General features: G+C 34.5%; 1 protein-coding gene across 2 annotated transcripts in view; it reads left to right on the forward strand.

Moving 5' to 3' along the window:
* Nucleotides 1-21436, forward strand: part of LOC134284327 (uncharacterized) — a 161736-nt gene that overhangs the window by 86249 nt on the left and 54051 nt on the right. The gene's annotated exons all lie outside the window — the stretch shown is intronic.

Consider the following 21436-nt stretch of genomic DNA (forward strand, 5'->3'; position numbering starts at 1 on the left):
TTTTTCTTTCTCTCGCTTCCGCGCGACGGAGTTGGGGGTTTTCTTTCGAGTTTCCATGTGCAATCAACCAATAACACTAGTTTACAGCATTTTTGAACTCGATAAGTTGATGATCATTTTTGGTGTAGAATCATGCCCTGAGTTCGAAAACGCGAAAGAAAAAAATTACAGTAGAGCGGAAATTTTTTCGACTTTCCATACAAGGTTGATGATTTGAAATCGATTTTTGTTCTATTTTTAAGCAAAGTCGCTCACTTCAAACATTGCATTCTCCGTAATCGATACTCCGATTGAGCTGAATTTTTTACTGTAACTCGCCTACATATGATACGTCAAATAAACGTCGAGAAAGAATTTTTAAGTTGGTTTTTTCTTATTGAAAAAAATACATTTCTACAAAAAAATTTGAGAATTTTGCTAAAATTTACGAAGATCGTCCCTAAAACTCGCCAATATCTTGAATTTCATCAATCTGACGCAAAATCTGTATTCAGATGATCAAATGGTATTGTAGTCAGCTTTCAATTTATGGAAAAAGATTTTCAATTGGTTGAACAAAACGCAATATATTTGAATTTTAGTAAATTACATATTTTGAAAAGTTGTAAAACTCGATATTGAGCTAAAACTCAAAAACTGCTCTACGTAAAATTTTTTGAAGGTCGGTTTCGAAATCAGCACTAAATTGTGCTTCAAAAATTTTGGTCGTTGACAGAAGTTCACGACTTTCGTTTTATTTTGTAAACTTGTGTAATTAGTTTCACTTGAAGATATGCAAAAGAAGGTTCTTGTAAAACTAACATTTGATTTGTGTACTACTTCATTTTCATCTTGATGAGTAGCCCAGTGCTATGTGACGCGGATCTCATCCAGCAGATTAATGTTCAATTCTTGCTCAAATACTTGTTATTTTTTTGTTGATTTTACAACGACTAGTCAGTACTGTTCTACTCAAAACTCGAACCTTTTTTTTATGTGCGGATGCAGATTCTGTTTCAAATTTTTACTTGGGTGCACCTAGAGCGACCTGTGGAACCATTGGGAAGCTTAGCAAAGGAAACCCATTCTTACTGCTTCCATTACTGCTGCTGCTGCAGCACGTTATTGTTCTACTACCACCACCACCGTGCCCAGCTTCGAAACATCAGACTCTATCGTCAATTTACTTACCCTGGCACTGTGGACGTGTTCCCCTAGTGGGCCTTAGCTCCTAGGAAAAAATGTGAGTTATTGAATGGGTTAATGAAAAAAAAAAACTCGTCCAACAAATATTTTCCTTAATTAAATATCTTTCCGAGAGAATGAGAACATTCCAGGTGCAACCGTAGACAATCATGGTAGATCGGGGCGGGTTGGGAGGGGATGGTGTACACAGACCCGGATAACAATACTAGGGGGAGATTGCAATTTGCACGGGCAGCTCTAGATTGTAATGGGTACGGTGCGGTGGTTGTAAATTACCAAAGGTAACGACGTGATGGAAATTGCTTTTTTTTCTGGTGCCAATGTATTCACTAAAGCTGACACTATCAACGGAATTTTTTTCATTAAGTCAACTTCAACGTATTACAGAATCAAAAATGAGCCAATAACAAAAACTAATATTTAAGTCATCATTTCATTGTTAAGATTTTTTTCATTTTTCGAAGACACAGAGTTATGTTATGGCAATTGAAAATATTTAGGTATTTAGGATTTTCAAATACTTTCAATTACGAATAAAGTATTTATATTCATCCAGAATAAGATTTAATGGACTATTGATAAAACTTTTGGGGATCAAAACTAAAAATTAGTAAAATCGATAACAAAAATGTACGAAATCGCAAATTAAAGGAATCACCTTTCAAAACATGTTTTAATCGATTTAAGGTTACGAAAAATGATATTTAGATCAAAATAATAAAAAATGAGTATTGGAGGGTGAAGCGGATCTGGTGTAATGGTTAGAACACATGCCTATCACGCCGAGGACCTGGGATCGAATCCCACTCCCGACAAACTCACAAAATTTGGGTTCTTCCTTCGGAAGGGAAGCGTGGGTCCCGAGATGAACTAGCCTAGGGCTAAAAATCTCGTTAATACAGAAAAAAAAAGTATTAGAGGATTCATGCATCATATTTTTAGATGCAAATAAGCTGTAGATGATTGAATCTGGATAAAATTAAATTTGCAGAACTGGATATAAACATTCCCAAATGTAACTCAAGACTTTTTAGTCAGAATTTTGAAAAAAAAATCTGAAAGAGTTCCTGCAGATGTTCTTTTAAAAAATATATAACAGGAGAATTCTTGGCAGTATCTCGGATAAAATTTCTAGAAAAAACTTCAACAAACATTTGAGATGAATTTCTTATGGTATTCTTTATGACATTGTGACTATATACAGTTTGATGAGTTTTGACAGATTTATAAAAATAAAACTTGCAGAATTTTTCGTGGGGAACTTTTGGCAAAATGTAGGGGTATTAGGGGCATAATGGACACCCTAAGCAAATGAGTACGTTAGGCCTGTATAACAGAGAAAAACTTAACATATTATCAGTTGGCTAACAGCTTTAACTTATTTCCTACGTATTTCAAATATTTACAGCTTGTAGAATGTCTTTATTGTGAAGAAATAATGAATTGTTAACCGTGTGTTTTTGAGGGCTGGCAGGAAAGGTACGGTGCGAAATGGACACCCATCGGGGCATAATGGACACCCCTGCATATTTTATGCTAATTCTTTGTTTACACCAACAAGTTAAGTAATTTGCTTACGGAGATCAATACCACAGATATAATACTCCATCTACGACGAGTTTACATAACATCAAAGTTAAATAATTAAACTTTAGGCTTAAATAATCGGATTGATTTATTCCAAAAATTTTAAACGCCTAACAGTATGCAATGCGCGTACATCCATTCATAATTGCCAATGTTCATTTCGCCCCGAATCGACTACAACATTGAAATTACTTTTTTGAGTAAGTTTTGATCAAAAATAAAAGACTTTATCCATTGCTAAATCTCCGTATAAATGTAGATAAGGTATCAATTCTTTTGTTTTTATGGTGGACACACTCCAACACTCGTAATACCTTATTTGCTGCTGCTTCGAAATTATAAGAATTTCACCATATGAAAAACATATTTCAATTTCAATGATATTTTGGTTATTTTGGAGCAATATAAATGGTACTTTTGAAAAATAGAAGCATGACTTGTTCCTTTACACTTATGCATTGAAAGTTTTACATAGAAGTCAACGGTTTCGGCAAAAACAGGGGTGTCCATTTCGCCCCGGGTGTGCATTATGCCCCTAATCCCCCTATTTAGACTAATTTTCAGAATATCAGGGCAGCTTACTCGAGCAGCACTTTTCTGATAAAAAGTTGTAAAGGGAATAAATTTCGAAGCTATTGGCAGAACATCGAGAAGCAGATTTGTTTAAGAAATTTCCTAGGTCAACTTACATAGATACTTTCTTTGGGTATTTATATAGGAGCTTCTTTAAAGCTTTTATACGACTGAGACTGTTTCTTTTTTTCTCAAAACGACAAAAGGAATTGCATCTTGCGAGAATCCGCAAGTAGTAGTTAAAGTGAAATTGGAGTATTTAACAATCTATTCAAATGGATCCTTGCTTCATAAATTTTCAAATTTCCAAATTTCTTAAACATCATCTACAATTTTTTTTGGGAAAGTTCTTCACATACTTTTAGAGATTTACTCCATGGAATATACTAGGTAGTAATGCAGCATTTTGCCTAGCACACGCCATCTATTACAAAATTCCACTAAAAATTTTCCTGTCAGTTCGAAGAAATGTTAAAAGAGTGTCTTTTAGATTATGCAATATTTTTTTTTCTTTTGTCTTTTAGATTATGCAATATTGCTGACTTATTCCTCATAGAATAACATGTTAGAGCTGTTCAGATTTATTCATATTTATATTGAGTAATTCTCGCTGAAACCAGGCCGCCGTTTACATAAAGTCTAGGATTTAATTTTTTTTCTTGCTTATTCGCAAGAATATGATAAAAAATGATGAAAACCACTTTAGTTGGGTTAAATTGATGGACCCCTCGCTTGGGAAGGGGCTGACAAGGTGACAAAAATGACGATTTTTCATCAAATTGCACCTAATTTATCGCATAATATCTCAAAATTTAATGTTGTAACATATACAAAACTTCACTTTTCTATGAAGGGAAAATATAGACCTTTCATTTGAAGTTGAAACATTTTTGGCAGCCATCTTGGATTTGGTCGCCATTTTTAATTTTATCAATGAATTGCGATTTTCACTGTGTTCGCAACCACCGATTTCAAATCCGAACTCATCATTAGAAACCTGAGAGTCTAAGCTTTCCAAAACATTCAAAAATTTGGGTGTGCATTGACCGCAACAATGATATATCGATGAAAACGTTAGGCGACCTCCTATTATCCTATACATTTTGCTGCAGACGCCACCCACATGCATGCGATTCCACCGATCCCGTTAACTTAAATCAGATGCGTGCGTGAGAATGTATGGGAAAATGGGAGGTCGCCTAACGTTTTAATCGATATATCATTGTTGCGGTCAATGCATACCCAAATTTTTGAATGTTTTGGAAAGCTTAGACTTTCAGGTTTCTAATGATTCGGATTTGAAATCGGTGGTTGCGAACACAGCGAAAATAGCACTTTAATGATAAAATTCAAAATGGCGACCAAATCCAAGATGGCTGCCGAAAAAATTTCAACTTCAAATGAAAGGTCTATACTTTCCCTTTATAGAAAAGTGAAGTTTTGTACTGTAAACTGGGGTCAAATTGATCATCGGGTTGAAATTGATCAGTCGTTTTCCATGTAGATAAAAGATTTTTCAAATACTTTCCTCATAATATCGTTTAGTATCTGATTCGAACAGCACGACACTTGAGAGGAAACTATTGAAAATATGCTTTTTCTAAGGGAAAAACGTCTGATCAATTTCGTCCCGAAGATCAATTTGACCCCGGTTTACGGCATATGTTACAACATTAAATTTTGAGATATTATGCGATAAATTAGGTGCAATTTGATGAAAAATCGTCATTTTTGTCACCTTGTCAGCCCCTTGCCAAGCGAGGGGTCCATCAATTTTACCGAACCATCCTTTTTTATCATATTCTAGCGAATAAGCAAGAAAAAATTTAAATTCCAGACTTTATGTAAATGGCGGTCTGGTTTCAGCGAGAATTACTCATTGGGAAATTGACACATGTCAAACTGTCATTATTTGCATTAGAATTGGAGCCATTCTTTAAGAGATGAATGGTTTGTTGACACCTCCGAGTAGAGTGGAATGACAAATGAAGGGTGAATTTTACCATTGAAATAGAATGTTTCAATGGCTAAATTTTCTAATAGTTTGTTTAAAATAAGAAATGAAAAAACTAAAATAATAACTCAATTTCTATGACTTAACAACTAAAGAATAAATGATTTTGCCATTGTAATAACAAAATAACATCAAAAAGAATGTCAAAATGATAACATATTTTAATATGATTTTAAATTATGTTATTGTTTTGATATTAAGGTTGAAAGTATGATAGTAATATTTGTTATTACGTTATTCAATAATAACTCGCCAATTACAAGTTCTACAATGATGACATGTTTTGATATTTATGTGTCATCCTGAGCTATTCATAAAAAAACTAAAGAAGAGCAAATTTAGATATGATGACAAAATATATTATTCTTTAGTTATTGTAATGAGCAATATGAGTAATGGGTTGATATGGAAAATTATTGGTTAAATTGGGAAAAAAATCCACAGCTCAGGTGAGATTTGAACTCACGACCCTTATTCGATAGACAAGTAAACTTCGTTCGCTAAGTGAAATGTAAAAATGTTGCGGTTTCGAACTTCTACTGTATTACTCAAGAAAATCGTTCATGTTTTGATTCCAGATTTTTTTTTCTGAATACAACTGAAAATAAATTTCACTATCTTTTGTTGCTATTTTAGCAGAGTAACGGATGTTCTGGTAATTTAGAATATTTTAAAATCCAAAAAATGTAGATAATTTGAAAAACACTCACAGATAAATTCAGAATTTAGTTAGCATTTTCCAGAAAATATTTCCATAATTATCATAATTTCAATAAGGTACACCGGGGCAAGTTGAAACGGGTGGGGCAAGATGAAACAGCGGGTTAACATTATGATTTCCAATGATGATAAACAGTTTGATTGCCGTATCACATAGTTTTTGATTCAAGCAATCTTTTAGCGACGAAAGAATTTCAAAATTGTTTTAAAATCTATTTCAAAACTTCGTGTCTCATCTTGCCCCACCCGTTTCAACTTGCCCCGGTGTACCTTATCAGAAGTTTCAATAATATTGCTTCTGAAAATTCTAAATAAAACTTCTCCAGAAATTTATCTAAGAACTTCACTACCCAGGTGAAGCGAAATGGCAAATGAAGGGCAAATCCCGGGCAGAAAAGAATTACAAAACAATTGCAAGTTTTACCATTCAAAAAGAATTACTGAATGGTAAAATTTGGTTTGTTTGAAATAAGTAACAAAAGGGCAAAAATAATAACTGACATTGTTCTATGATATAACTGAAGAATGTCAAATTTTGACATTACAATGACAAATCAAGAACAAAAAAGTTTAACGTTGAGAATTGCAAAATATACCATTATTGAGTTATTAAAAACAGAACAATATCAAAATTAGTTATTCGCCTGTCGACTAAAAAAACTATCAAAAAATTATCATTAGAATAACCAAAATTCAAATTTTGCCACTATGTTGTTCTTGATAAGTGCCAAACTGCGATGGTTCATCAAACTCGTAAGAGGTCAACAATATCTCACCAATTGCAAAATTTGTTATGATAGCAAAATAAGACATTCAGTAGTTATTCTTCCAAATTTGATAAATGACAAGCGAATGGCATATTTTGATATGATATCATATTATGCTATTCACATGTTGTTTTAAACTCTTCATGAAGAACTCATGAATGACAAAATAAGTTATGATAATTAAATTTGTTATTCTTTTGTTTTTGGTTTGCCATTCACCTCTACCCGGGATTTTACCATCAAAATAGAATATTTGAATGGCAAAATTTGCTATTAGTTTGTTTGAAATAAGAGTTAAAATATCAAAAATAATAACTAAATTTATATGGCATAACAACTTAAGAATATCAGATTTTGCCATTGTAATAACAAAATAATAGCAAAAATAATGTCAAAATAATAACATATTTTAATATGACGATAAATTTTGCTATTGTTTTGATATTTTGGCTGATAGTATGATAGTAATATTTGTTATTACTATGTTATTATACTACTCAATAATAACTCGCCAATTACAAGTTTAACAATGATAGCATGTTTTGTTATTTATGTGTCATTCTGAGCTATTCATAAAAAAAACTAAAGAATTGCAAATTAAGATATGATGACAAAATATGTTATTCTTTAGTTATTGGTTTGTCATTCACCTCTACCCGGGTAAGAGCTGATCCAGGAATCCTGAGAAAAAAGAGTACAATTCTTAATTATATGTCCTCACGTTCATCCTGTTTTGAAAACAAACAAATCAAGAAGCTACAGGTAACAACGAGCAATTTGGCTCAAGAATATCTTTATTATGGTATATCTTCTTTGAAATGTGCTCTGGTCTACTACAAAAACAGAAAAATAGAATTTGATACCTTTGTTTGAAGAATTTAAATTTATATTGTTGATGATTAACCTGGGCTTGTTAGGGGAATATCTGTAAATAAAAAGAAAATCGCGTTAAGTACTCAAGTCGAGTCAAGTACAAGACACTGAAGACGACCTTACAGTTGAGGTCGAAATACGTATCTGTCAAAGGATGCAAATTCTTAGTGAAATTCAAAGGAACAGTACTTAACGAAATTTATATTGTTTTTTAATTGTGTTGGTCATTGCGCCAAGTCTCCAACGCAAATTCAAATCGTCCATAATACACCATGGATTGCATCCTCTTAAGTCCAGTGGCGCAAATCAAGCATTTATTTGTCTACTTCATTACACAAGTCCAGTATAATTACGGTGACTTCATGAAGCCAAAAAAGATTCAATTTGAAGCTCAAACGGTCGAAAAATTTAAAAAAAAAAAAACTAAGAAAAACCGAACATCTTAGGAGAGTTAAAAGACAATTAAAAGACCTAGAAATGTTTTGGAAAAAGTTGTGTCAGTAATTTCTGGTTTTGAAGGTACATATGTGACGTGGTTGTATGCCTGAAAAAAAAATGCATGTATTGCTGATATTCAGAAATTCTTTTTAATTATTTGGAATAATTCAATCATTGTTGGCATCTACATTTTTAACACATTTTTGTTTAGCGATTTTCTCTACAACACTGATTTTTTTTTTTGAGAAGAAGAGTATTGTGTTGTTCTTTGCTGAGTATTGTGTTGTTCTTTACTGAGAAGAACATTAATCAAGACAATTAGATGATCGGCATTGAACCACAAAAAAACCACAACAATTGGTGAGATCTTTCCAATATTTTTTATTCATAAATAATTCTTCTTCAGTATATTTACTTTATAACTGCATATAAGTTGAAAGTTCGCTATTTTCAACATCCTTTCATCTATTGGAAGATGCTTCAGTTCTGGGCTCTTTCTAAGTTGATGAAGGGATTTATAAATGCTTGCAAGGACTTGGCCAGGTGTGTGGAGCTGAGTGAATCTATGACATTGTAGATACACTCCCGTGCAAAAGTTTGGGGTCACCCCCTCAAAAACATGGAAATGTTTTTCGGTCATATCTCAGTCATCTTTCATTTAATCCACTCGTTCTTAGACTCTTTCGAAAGATAAAGATTTAGATTTGATTCGTAGGTACTTTTTACAAATTTCATATGAAATTTTTAGTATGAAAAGTTTACCTAAACTTACATGTTTTTCCTAAATCTGTACGAAATATTGTTTTCCGTGTAGTTTAAAATTGGGTCGACCAAATTTCAAAATTAAAGTTGCATTAGAACCCTATTTCTATCCTCTTTGAGAGCCATTCATTAGATTTTAGCGGAAAAATTCATAACATAATTTAAATGAGCGAGTTAGGTTTACAAGTCACCGTGCAAAAGTTTGGGGTCACCCCTTAGTATGCTTCATCGTGCAAAAGTTTGGGGTCACCTTCCAAATGAAGTCTGAGTCGGATTTTTATTCAAATCGTCATTGTTTTCGGTGCAACTCCAATTCCTTCTTTGATATTTGAATGGCAAGACACAAAAATGATTATGAAATGTTCATAAACTAAGTTCTAGACTAATTTAAGGTAGAAACGGTATATAAAATCCATACTAAATCAGCTAAGTTCGTTATATAAAGTGCTAAAGAGGATAGAAGTGAGATAAAAATGACTAATTCGTGAACTCTACCCTATATAACAGTAAGTGTTAAAACCACAAATATACCATTACCCCAAAATCCATAACAACGAATGACATTTCTCGGAATGTACTATTACATTCGAGATTTTGGGTTTTGGTGCAAAGCAAAGGGATAATTTTTTGATATGGCATATTTATTAAAATAAAATATGTAACATTGCTGAAACTTATGGATTTTAGGGTAATGGTATGTTTGTGGTTATAACACTTACAGTTATATAGGGTAGAATTCACGAATTAGTCATTTTTATCTCACTTCCATCCTCTTTTGCACTTTATATAACGAACTTAGCTGGTTTAGTATGGATTTTATATACCGTTTTCTACCTTAAATTAGTCTAGAGCTTAGTTTATGAACATTTCATAACCATTTTTGTGTCTTGCCATTCAAATATCAAAGAAGGAATTGGAGTTGCACCAAAAACAATGACGATTTGAATAAAAATCCGACTCAGACTTCATTTGGAAGGTGACCCCAAACTTTGGCACGATGCAGCATACTAAGGGGTGACCCCAAACTTTTGCACGGTGACTTGTAAACCTAACTCGATCATTTAAATTATGTTATGATTTTTTTCGCTAAAATCTAATGAATGGCTCTCAAAGAGGATAGAAATAGGGTTCTAATGCAACTTTAATTTTGAAATTTGGTCGACCCAATTCTGAACTACACGGAAAACAATATTTCGTACAGATTTAGGAAAAACATGTAAGTTTAGGTAAACTGTTCATACTAAAAATTTCATATGAAATTTGTGAAAAGTACCTACGAATCAAATCTAACTCTTTATCTTTTGGAAGAGTCTAAGAACGAGTGGATTAAATAAAAGATGACTGAGATATGACCGAAAAACATTTCCATGTTTTCGAGGGGGTGACCCCAAACTTTTGCACGGGAGTGTAGTAGCGACATCAGCAATGTCAATGGAAATATTCAACTTTGCAACTCCATCCAAGATTTGTGCAAGTATTCATGCTATGCTAACACTGATTTTTTTTTTTAGAAAGATAATATCCAAGATTGAATCTACGAACCCCGAATTGCCAGACATGGTTTAAACCAATTTCATTTATTAAAACAGAGTTAAGTAATATGTTGGATGGCATTACTCAGAGATAGCCTGGTCACCTTAAAATTTGTAAAAATTCAAAAGTGCAAGATTCTAGATTTTTCAAAAAGTAATTTGTCGATGTATTGTTTTTAAAATGATTGCCCTGATAAATTTTCTACTAGGTTTCAAGATATCTCTAGCAAAAGTCTCAATGGAATATTTGAAGAAGATTCTGCACTTCTTTGTAAAGTATTGGGATAGTCCTTACAGAAACTCGTTGTCATTTCCTAAAGGTTACGCGATGTTATTTTAAATAGGGAAATCATCGAAAGAAAAGATGAAGCAGCACTCGATTGCTTTCCTTGGAGGCCTCTTACAAAGAGAATATTTCAGAGATTATTCACTGCTCTTTTAATGACATTATAATATTTATTTATGCAACTAATTGCAAAATGATGATGTTTACAACACGAATCGTACATTTGTTTTACGAGGGTACCTTGAGCAATTTACTGACGAAATCCCTGTATTTGGCAAATTTCTGGAAAAAGTTTCTGGCAATCCTTTAATGGCAAAATTTCATTTTCTGGTAAAATTCCATTTTGTAGCAAAAGCTTAATGAGAATTTCCAACGGAATTCTAGAAGATGTTTTATGTAATATCTCGGGTTCTCGAGTCTTAGGAACATTTTTAGACTGTTTCCCTACATTCTTATTCGAATCAAACTAGCAGTATGTGCTCCATGCTTCATAACTTCCGTTTTAGAGAATGTCTGGCATCCCCAGCGTCCCCTAACTGTGCCAATAAGTAATCTACAAAAGATGTTTGCTTGCATTCAGTTAAAAACATTGATCGGGATTTTCCCCGCCGTGGTCATTAGTCCATACAATTTTTTTTTCCTCCATACAAAATGGTCATTGGCCGAACCCCCCCCCTCATGACCACGTGGTTTATGGACAGCCCCATAGAATTGTGTGTTTTTATTATTTTGAAGATGTGCGGCACAGTTCGCTTGATAGGAATGAGACGCTGTGCAGTGAAAGTTTGGAAGGAAGGGAAACGGCTTTTTCAACCCGTTTCTGTTCTAGCGATGGCTATGAACATGTGAATATATACATCAGTTGTATGTGTAGATAGCAGAGAGAAAGTATATAGAAAGATACAAAGTAGGAGGAAAGGGACGGGCCAGGGATTGAACCCAGGATCATCTGCATATAAATCAGAAGCGGTAGCTACTAGACCACCAAGCCCGTCCTATGAATGCAGTCACTCATTTATGAGTGTCGAAACTCCAGGAGAATGACTTATCTAGAAACATCCAGAGATGCATCCGAACGAAAATGCAATAAAGTAACAAACCATCAAAATAGACACCGTGACGAACCGATTAACACGCCAAAAGACAACGATACCAACTTGTTTTCGTTTTTCTATTCCGTCATTTCTCAACTGTTCGCGAACATTCGCCACTCGATGGAAACCACAGCGTTGTTCGAGAGCATTTGTATGTCATGCGATAGGTCACGTGACCGAATATTTCAGATCGTTTTTGATTTTGTTATGCTTTTTGGAAACAAATATCCCGAATATTCTAGATGAACATAGCGGCACAACATATGATTTTACCATGGACCTTGCTCTAGCCTTACACAGTTGCTCATATAAATACAGGTCTGTACGCGTGAACGAAGTTAGTTGAACGATCACTGTTTGAGGATCACTACGTGCACCTGTGAAAGGTAGGGTCTAAATTAAGAAAGCATATTGAAGAAAGATGTAGATAGTTGAAATGCTCGAGACGTTTGGATTTGTTTTTCTTTTCGGTTCTTTACCATTATGTTAATATTGCATTGGAGCATATCGTTGATTTTGTTGGCTTTATTATTTTTTTCAATCATTCTTAAACAAATTCTGGTGCACAGCTTCTTCTTTATGAGGAGCTGACCTGATGTGATGGTTAGAACACTTGACTATAACGCCGAGGACCTGGGATCGAATCCCACTCCCGACGAACTTGCAAAATGTGAGTTCTTCCTTTGGAAGGAAAGTAAAGCGTGGGTCCCGAGATGATCTAGCCTAGGGCTTAAAATCTCGTTAATACAGATAAAAAAACCTTCTTGATGAAGAAAAAAAAAATAGTCATGTCAACCAGAATGCAGTATGGAACAAATATAAACATTGAATTTTATATAACAACTTTTAAAGAATTTATTATGAATAATATGTACAATAGATCGAAGTAAAATGGAAGCTTGAACTTAACAGAATTGATTACCCGTTTGGACCAAAAAATATGTTTGATTCAATCATATTATGTTTACATCAATAGTATGTACTGATGATGATTTGTCAGTCCACTTTTTCATGGTAGATTCAAGCATATTCATACTTAGCTTAACCCTTACACACAAAGATTCGTTCAATCGATTTTATGTTTTTTTTCTGGTATATATTTTAGATGATTACCATTTCTACAGTTACAATGTTTTATTTGATACATCCAATACATACACTGTGGTGCATAATTGATTGGACAAACGCCGATTTTCATACAAAATGGCCAAGTTTGAGATGCTGTAACTATGGTTTGCGTTGATGGATTGAGCTCAAATTTTGACACGGAACTACTTATATGCTGAATTTTACGTATACAAGATACAAAATGTTTTTGTTCACAGGTTTGGGCGTGGCAAGGCGTTCATATTGTGCAAAAGTGATCGGACAGCGGCACCCCTTTGATTCACACGCGTGCCGCTGTCCGAACACTTTTGCACAATATGAACGCCTTGCCAAGCCCAAACCTGTGCCCAAAAACATTTTGTATCTTGTATACGTAAAATTCAGCATATAAGTAGTTCCGCGTCAAAATTTGAGCTCAATCCATCAACGCAAATCATAGTTACAGCATCTCAAACTTGGCCATTTTGTATGAAAATCGGCGTTTGTCCGATCAATTATGCACCACAGTGTAAACGTTAACTCAATTACAAAAAAAAATACTTGGATAATTGAAATCAAGACAAGACGAGAAGATCGTCGTCGTTATTTTGAGCAACCGCAATCATGAGTTTTTTTTTCTCTGAGACTGAGTAGCCGAAGTTCGGTAATGCTACTGTACACCATATTAGACTTCACACGCGAATTAGAAAGATTAACTTTTGGTAAATACCTAAATAATTGGGAATCGCGTAAAAACATTGCTGAAATTTTTACGAGATATTCAAAAACTTCCCGCCAATATTCCTAAATTTTTTGAAGAACTTTTTATAAAAACACGACTCATTTGGAGATTTGTATTTTGTCTAAAACAAAACTGAATTACTTGCTATTTTTGATTTGTTATGAGCGTTAGCGTAGTTACGGTATACTTCGTAGATTGGATACTAACAACATTCATGTACCTTTTGCTAATCTTGCTCTGATTGCTTTTCGGAACAAGGCCGGGGAGTTAACTTTGCTCCAATCTTATGCAAGAAAACCAAAAGCACAAATGTCATTATTCCCGGCCACGCCCATCTTTACCGTAACTTGGGATAGAGGAAGGAAGTGTTGATGTAGCACATATTTAAGAGGCCTCCGACTCAGTGACACTCCCATAAGTACTACGCAGGGTGGCCAGCGAACCGGGAAAACCGGGAGAACCGGAAAAAAACCGGGAATTCAAAATCATCGGGAAAAAACCGGGAAATATACGGGAATCCAGATTGCCACCGGGAAAATCTTGCATTTCTTGGATTGATTCCGTACTGATCTATTATTTCTAATTATTAACAACTTTTTGTTATTCTCCATGAGAATAATCTGTAGTGCACAGCTTGTTGTTGGTTTAACACAATTTACATTGAAAATACGGCTTGCGTTATATTGAGTTGTTAAAAAATTAAAATCGTTATGCACTGCCCTTTTAACAGCAACAAGGAATTGATGACATACAGACTAAATGAAGTAAATAGGTCATTGTCGTTAGTGTGCCGAAGTTTAACAACATTTACAACTAAACTGAAGCCAAAACAAACGATACTATTATATGAAACATGATAGACGAACACAAAACAATGTAGCCAAAGCTTTACACTGAAATTTGTGAGTGAAAAAATTGCAAAATTATGCAAAATTTAAACATAATAAAATGTTTTAGCCATCCCTAACCTAACATCAGGAGTTTGCGATTGCTCAAAGGAATTCAGCAATATGCTTCATGTTAGCGCAACAGTATCCTTATAACTGTAATATCATTTCTCTCCATCAAAAGATTGAATACTTTTCATGGAAGCCTGTGTGTTAATATTGGCTGAATCTGAGCCGAAATCAATAAGAAAAATCTTTAAAATTTTAACACAAGTATCAGGCATATTGTATCAATCCTAGCGAAAATTATGTTTTGATGTTAAACTAAAAAGGAGAAGAAATGTGGAAGTGCTTTACAGTTGCGCAAACGTACACGTACAGTTTTTACAGAAGCCTATAATATGTTTCATTGGAATTGTAAAAAAACTGCCACTAGAAATTGGAATTCTTAAGAGAATATTTCAGAGTTTTAAGCAAAAGATCCTCTTAAAATTCCTTCAGAAGTTTCATTGAAAATTCAAACATATATTAGTTTTTTGATAAGTTCTAAAATATCTCCTGGAGTTCCTACAAGAAAATCTTCGCAGATTTTTTTTTCTAATATTTCCTCAAAAATTTGCGTTAGTATTTCTCCAGGAGTTATTTTTTAGAATCCCGGCGAGAGTTTCTTCTGGGAGGAGTGTTTTTGTCTTCCGCAAGAGTTTATGCTGGTCTATGCTTTTGCTCTTGGATTTCTTTCAGAGCTTCTGCTGAATTCCATTCAGAACGATCTTTGGAATTTCTTCGGGATTTCCTACTGCTGTTTGTTCCAAGAATTCTAATTGGGGATTCTTCAGCAATTCATTATGGGAATCCTCTAGGAATTCTTATAATTATATAGACGTCAAAACGTAACATCGTGTAATTTTCAATAGTTTAATCCCAAGAATAGGTATTTTTAGAATTCCTAAAAATAGGTTCTCTAAACACTGTAATTTTGTGTAACTGTAAAAAACACTTCCTCAATTTTAATTTTGTTTCTTTGGCATTGACTATAGTTTTACATGATTATATCATGTGAGAAGATTGTAGATATATATCCTAAGTCATTAAAATTTCCATTACAATCAGGTCCTGAACCGATTAAGGGAATATCTTTTTCAGTTCAAGTAAAAATTTAATACCGGGAAAAAAATTAAAATTCCGGGAAAAAACCTGGAGAAAACCGGGAATTCAAAATCTGTAATTCACTGGCCACCCTGACTACGGAGTGGGTGGTTGAGAGATGTTTTATGTAGGTCAAGGATTCGCCTGAAAAGCTGGCGATGGACCCACGGCATTGGTTGTTTACTTGGTTAAAATTTAATCTTTTGAAAACCGGCAATCAAAAGAAATTTTTTTTTTCTATTCATTGTTTGAATAATTATGTTTCTGCTCAGTGATACGCCAGAGCAGAACCAATCCCTCCAGGGTCATCGAAACATTACAATAAATGTTTAAAACGCGTGAAAAAAAAAAAAAAGAGTTGGCGGTCCGAGAAAAAAAACCTCAATTTATATAAAAAAAAAAACGCGAAAACAACAAAAAAAACATCTCAATTTATTAAAAAAATCACGTAAAACGAGTTGAAGGAAAATAAAATCAAATGATACTTTTTTTCTATTTAAGGTATGAATAAGTATGTTTCGGCTCAGTGCGAGGCACAAGCAGAACCGATCCCTCCAGGGTCATCGGAACTTTGCAAAAAATGTTTATAACGCGAAGCAAAAAAAGGCGACCCGAGAAATAACAAAATAAAAAGAAAGAAAAAAGAAAAAATAAGAAAAAAAAAAACAAAAAAATTGCGTTAAACAAGATCGCGTAAAACGAGTAGAAAAGTTGACAATCCGAAAAAAAAATAAAAAATAAAAAAGCACATCCACATCCGCAACATTTAGGACACTCGGCTCAAAGAAAAACAACGCGGACAACGTGGTCTACCCGGCGCCGAATGATATGGCGATCTTGACCCTTCAAAAAATAAAAAGGATGTTTCGTCGTTATTAACGACTGCAGGGTTGCCCGCTTGTACATCTGAAATAGAAAATAGTATTAAATGGTGATAGGCTCACAACAGTTACATCATTTTCGGAAATCAATCTCTCTAGACATAGACATTGCTATTTTTGATTTGATATAAGTGACAGATATTCTGAAAACTTTGTCGAAAATTTCAATTAGATTTCAGGAGAATAGAAATATATGAAGTATTCATATGATGGATATAAAATGACTTTGACCCTTTCCAAATGGTAGTCTGTTTTTTATTGCTAATGTGTCCAATAAGTCTCAATGATCATGACCGTTAAATTTCTTTGGATTCTGAAGGGATGGTGGGCCTATTACTGTATGAGGACATGAAACAGAACAAGTAACGATTCTTTGAAACAGAAAATCAAACTGGATTCAAGGCACCACTCTAACCGGGTCCGTCTTTCACAACTTTATCTCTCTTTCGGTTTAGATTCTTAGAATCTCCCATACACTCGGGGTGGTGGGAAGAACTCTTGTGGGAGATTTTTCGGAATAATTTAAGGAGAAATTTCACATGGAATCTTTTAAGAAATTTAAAAAAAAATCTGATGACGGGTTTCCGAAAGAATCTGCGGGGAAATTTCGGAAAAAAAAATCCGAGCAATTACTGAAAAAAAAACATGGAATGAAAAATCAATGGAGGGTTTTTCAGAAAAATGTGGAATAGAACATAGAACCGCCAAACTACCCAAAATTGAGTTTTTTACGCAATCCCATAGTTCGGCCCAAAAAGTCAAATTTGAGTAAATCGATTAAACTCACATAAGATAAATTGTCTTTACCTCCAGCTTAAAACGAATAACCAGGAGTAGGTAAATTCAACCCAAGACGCTACCTTATTCAACTCAAATTTGAGTCAAATTACATATACCCAAAATGGGCTTATTGAGCTCAAGGACCCCCTTTGGGTAGATGCATCATTGTTTGGTTTTGACAACATCATTGAGGGAGAGAGGGAAAGCGACCTAACTTGGTTCAATCGAGTTTAATAGGTAAAATAAACCAAAAAATAAGTAGTTTCAGTAATCAACGGGCTTGGTGGTCTAGTGGCTACCGCTTCTGATTCATATGCAGAAGGTCATGGGTTCAATCCCTGGCCCGTCCCTTTCATCCTACTTTTGTATCTTTCTATCCACTTTCTCTCTCTCTCTTCTCTACATATATAACTCGTGTATATTCATATGTTCATACCCAAGTAACCAAAAGTTCCGCTTCCCATGACAAAATGCACTTTCAAGTTCCGCGAAGTTCAGATAAAGTTCCAAACGGAACTTTCTGGCTGCTTAAGAGGCTAACGATGAGCCTTCCTGGAACTTCGGTCACAAGTTCCGGCAAGGCTAATTGTTAGTCTTTTAAGCAGCCAGAAAGTTCCATTCGGAACTTTATCTGAACTTCGCGGAACTTTAAAGCTGCTTAAGATGCTATGTCGGAACTTTGTCGGAACTTTCAAGTTCATAGAAGTTCAGTTCAGTAGCGTTGTGTTTCAATGAAGATTAAATTTATTTCTTTTACAGAAAACAACTGTTTAAGCGTACACGAATAAAAGACAAATATGAATATATCAAATCAATGAATACTAGGCTTGATCAAAAAAAAAAAAATTGCCGCCCATCGGATTCGAACCGACAGCCGCTGCGTGAGAGCCCTACGCTCTACCGCAGTACTACAGCTGCGATTGAGTGGACAGCAGGTAAAGTCTGACTTGAATCGATTTTCTGTCGGCAGCTAGTTTTGCACATTTGTACAGTAGTGAAGTTAGCTTGACTTTGTCAAGTGTCTTCAGCAGCGCAGCGGTAAGTCGGCAGGCTATCACGCAGGAGGATCCAGTTCAAATCTACATAGCAGTGTCATATGTGAAAATATAATTATCAGTAGCAATTTCCAGACGTGAATCACAAACCCCATGATTCTGAAACACATTTTTGTTTCTGCATGAATTTTGACAATGTTCTGTCAGAAGCTGCTTAGAAGGCTATCCAGCGTGCTTATGTGAACTTTCAAGTTCCAAAATTACTTAAAAATGAAGCTGCTTAGAAGGCTAATGAGCGACATCGAACAAGCTGCTTAGCTTATAAAGTACCCTTTTATCTGAACTTTTGGTTACTTGGGTAGCCATCGCTAGAACCAGAAACGAATTGGGAAAAAGTCGTTTCTCTCCCTTCCAACTTCCACTCACAGCACAGTGTATATAACGCCTACAAGTTATGCAACCAAAGCGTGCTGTGCCGCTTGACCTTATTCACCTTATTCACCACACAATGTAACACTTCACGAACACTATAAATAACCCCCAATCCATGGATCGCATCACCGACCCAACGGTGACTCCCAGATCTCCCATCCTTTCCATCTAACAAATACCCCAGTCCGTGCTGATTGTGGGGATGCAGAGGTGATCTCGGTCTTTAGTAGCAAAAACAAGCACACTCTAACATTCCTTTCCCTTCCCAACTGACTATAAGGACGTGGCCGGCGCCGTTATTGATCCAAAATGTATGAGCTGCTTAAATTGCACTTTGAGAATAAGTGGAGTGTCCCAGCCCTTATTCATTTGGATCTCAGTGCAATTGGAACCAGCACAGATCAATCACGGAGTAGCAACCATTGACATGTATAGTCAGATTTGATCGTTGATCGTGATCGTAAAAAAAAAATAAAAAATTAGTTGTTTCAGTACACGAAAAGTGTAGGAATCATCAGAGGAAGTTCTGAAGAAATTCTAGTATTTTTTGAAGAAATTTCTACAGAATCCTGAATGAATTTTTGAAGCAGTTCTTAAGTCTAAGAACGACCTTCATGCATTATTACGTGCGGATTTTTAAATCGTGCTCCAAAAGTAAATAATGTAGAATAGTTCTCAAATTACAGCTGGAATTCAAAAAATATAGATATTATTAAAATTTAAAAATTTTGCCTTGTAGTGCACCAATTTTGAAGCTCTTAGCACTGTATATATTATTTTTAGACCATTCGACAAACATTTTTCCGACAGAGTGATCAAGCTCTTGCTATTCGCGAGTATGTGTGACAAAGAGTATAGATTTATTATAATTATTAATAAATGTTATAGATATGCCATCAACGCAGTTCGACATTTTTACAAATTTTGCTCTTTGATTATTATGAATAACTAATAAATTTCAAAATATGTCATTGAAACACTTAGTTTCGAATTCACTGTTATTATAGGTTGATATTGAAACTTACAAAACAAGTAATTAAAATGGTCGCCCAGAACTTTTTTTGTTATGATGTTATTTATTTTGCCGCTTATGACAGACAAGTTAATAACAATAACATGAAAATTCCATTATTCAGTTTTTCGACAAAAAATCACATTTGCTTATGCTGTTGTTATTCCCTCTTGCTTATATGGATATGCTTTCAACGTTTGAAGTGTATGCGACCGTTGTGAATATTCTGGATACTTTAGGTGTTTTACCAAGACGATTTATTTTAGATCAGTATCACTCTTTTTATGCAATGATGTTTTTCATTATGCATCTCATTTGGGTTGCATAATGTTCATATTGTAACTCAAACGAGTTGCATAATGAACATTATATAATTAATTTTCATTACGCAATTCATTTCAGTTGAAGGAACCGGTACTGAAAAGTTTGTCATTATGGTACTGAAATGAGTAGTATGAAATAGAAATAATAATACTGAATTGCAAAAAGTATTTTTTGCAATTACGTGCTATATGATTGCACTTTTCAATCGCCGCAAGTGTAACGAAATGGCCTACTTTTCTTCACTAGCTCAAAAGTGCCGAAAAGAAGAACTTTTCAGCACTGTTAAGAGTGCCGAAAAGTACTACTTTTCGACACTTATGCAAGGGTCCACTTTTCACGAGTTTTCTGGAACGCTTATGGTCTTTCCGGGTCTTTTATGTTTTGGCTGATTCGATGGCAGCTCTATGACTATTCGGCAGATCAAATCCGAGTAGAAGCGACTTCAAAATCCGATTTGGTCAGCCAGACAGACATAGAGTATGAAGCAGCAGCAGCAGAAAAAACAACGCTCATTGACGACGCGACTCCGAGTACTTGTGACGCTTATAAACATAGCCTACCTGATTAAAAAAACAGACTTGTGCGCATGGATGCTCGCACGTGGTTTCTCTTGAGATGTGTTTGAACAGTCAGAAAAGATCGTACTCAAGTATTTTGTTGTAATCGCAAAAAATGTTGTATGCAACTCGTTGCAAAACTCCATTTTTTCAGCACTCGTCGTATTTATCCAACTCGGCAAGCCTCGTTGGATAAATGTACGACTCGTGCTGAAAAAATCATCATTTTGCCACTTGTTGCATAAATAACTATTTGTGCAATTCAGTACCATAATTTCTATTTTATACTACTCATTTCAGTATCATAATGACCTACTTTTCCGTTCCGGTTCATAACGCAACTAAAATGAGCCGAATAATGAGAAAAAAAGTTGCATAATGTTCATTATGCAACTCATTTGAGTTGTATTATGAACATTATGCAACTTAAATGAGTTGCATTACGAAAAAAAAACATTGCATAAAATGTTGTATGGATTTTTCAGCTCTTTTCGTATTTATTAAACTCGGCAAGTCTCGTTAGATAAGTTTACGACTCGTGCTGAAAAAATCAACTTTTTGCAACTCTTTACATAAGTAACTATATCCCATACGAAACACGGGTAAAAAATCTGTATTTCGTTAAAAATGGCTTTCTAGCAAAAAAAATCCGTATTTCATATATAAAACGCAATTTGTTAGAATGCTCAAAAATCTGCATAATTTAGAATAATATGAATGTATGGCATCGTCGATTATCAGATACTAGTGTTTAGTAGGTTTG

The sequence above is a fragment of the Aedes albopictus genome, chromosome 3, assembly GCF_035046485.1.
Source record: "Aedes albopictus strain Foshan chromosome 3, AalbF5, whole genome shotgun sequence".
Classification (NCBI taxonomy): domain Eukaryota; kingdom Metazoa; phylum Arthropoda; class Insecta; order Diptera; family Culicidae; genus Aedes; species Aedes albopictus.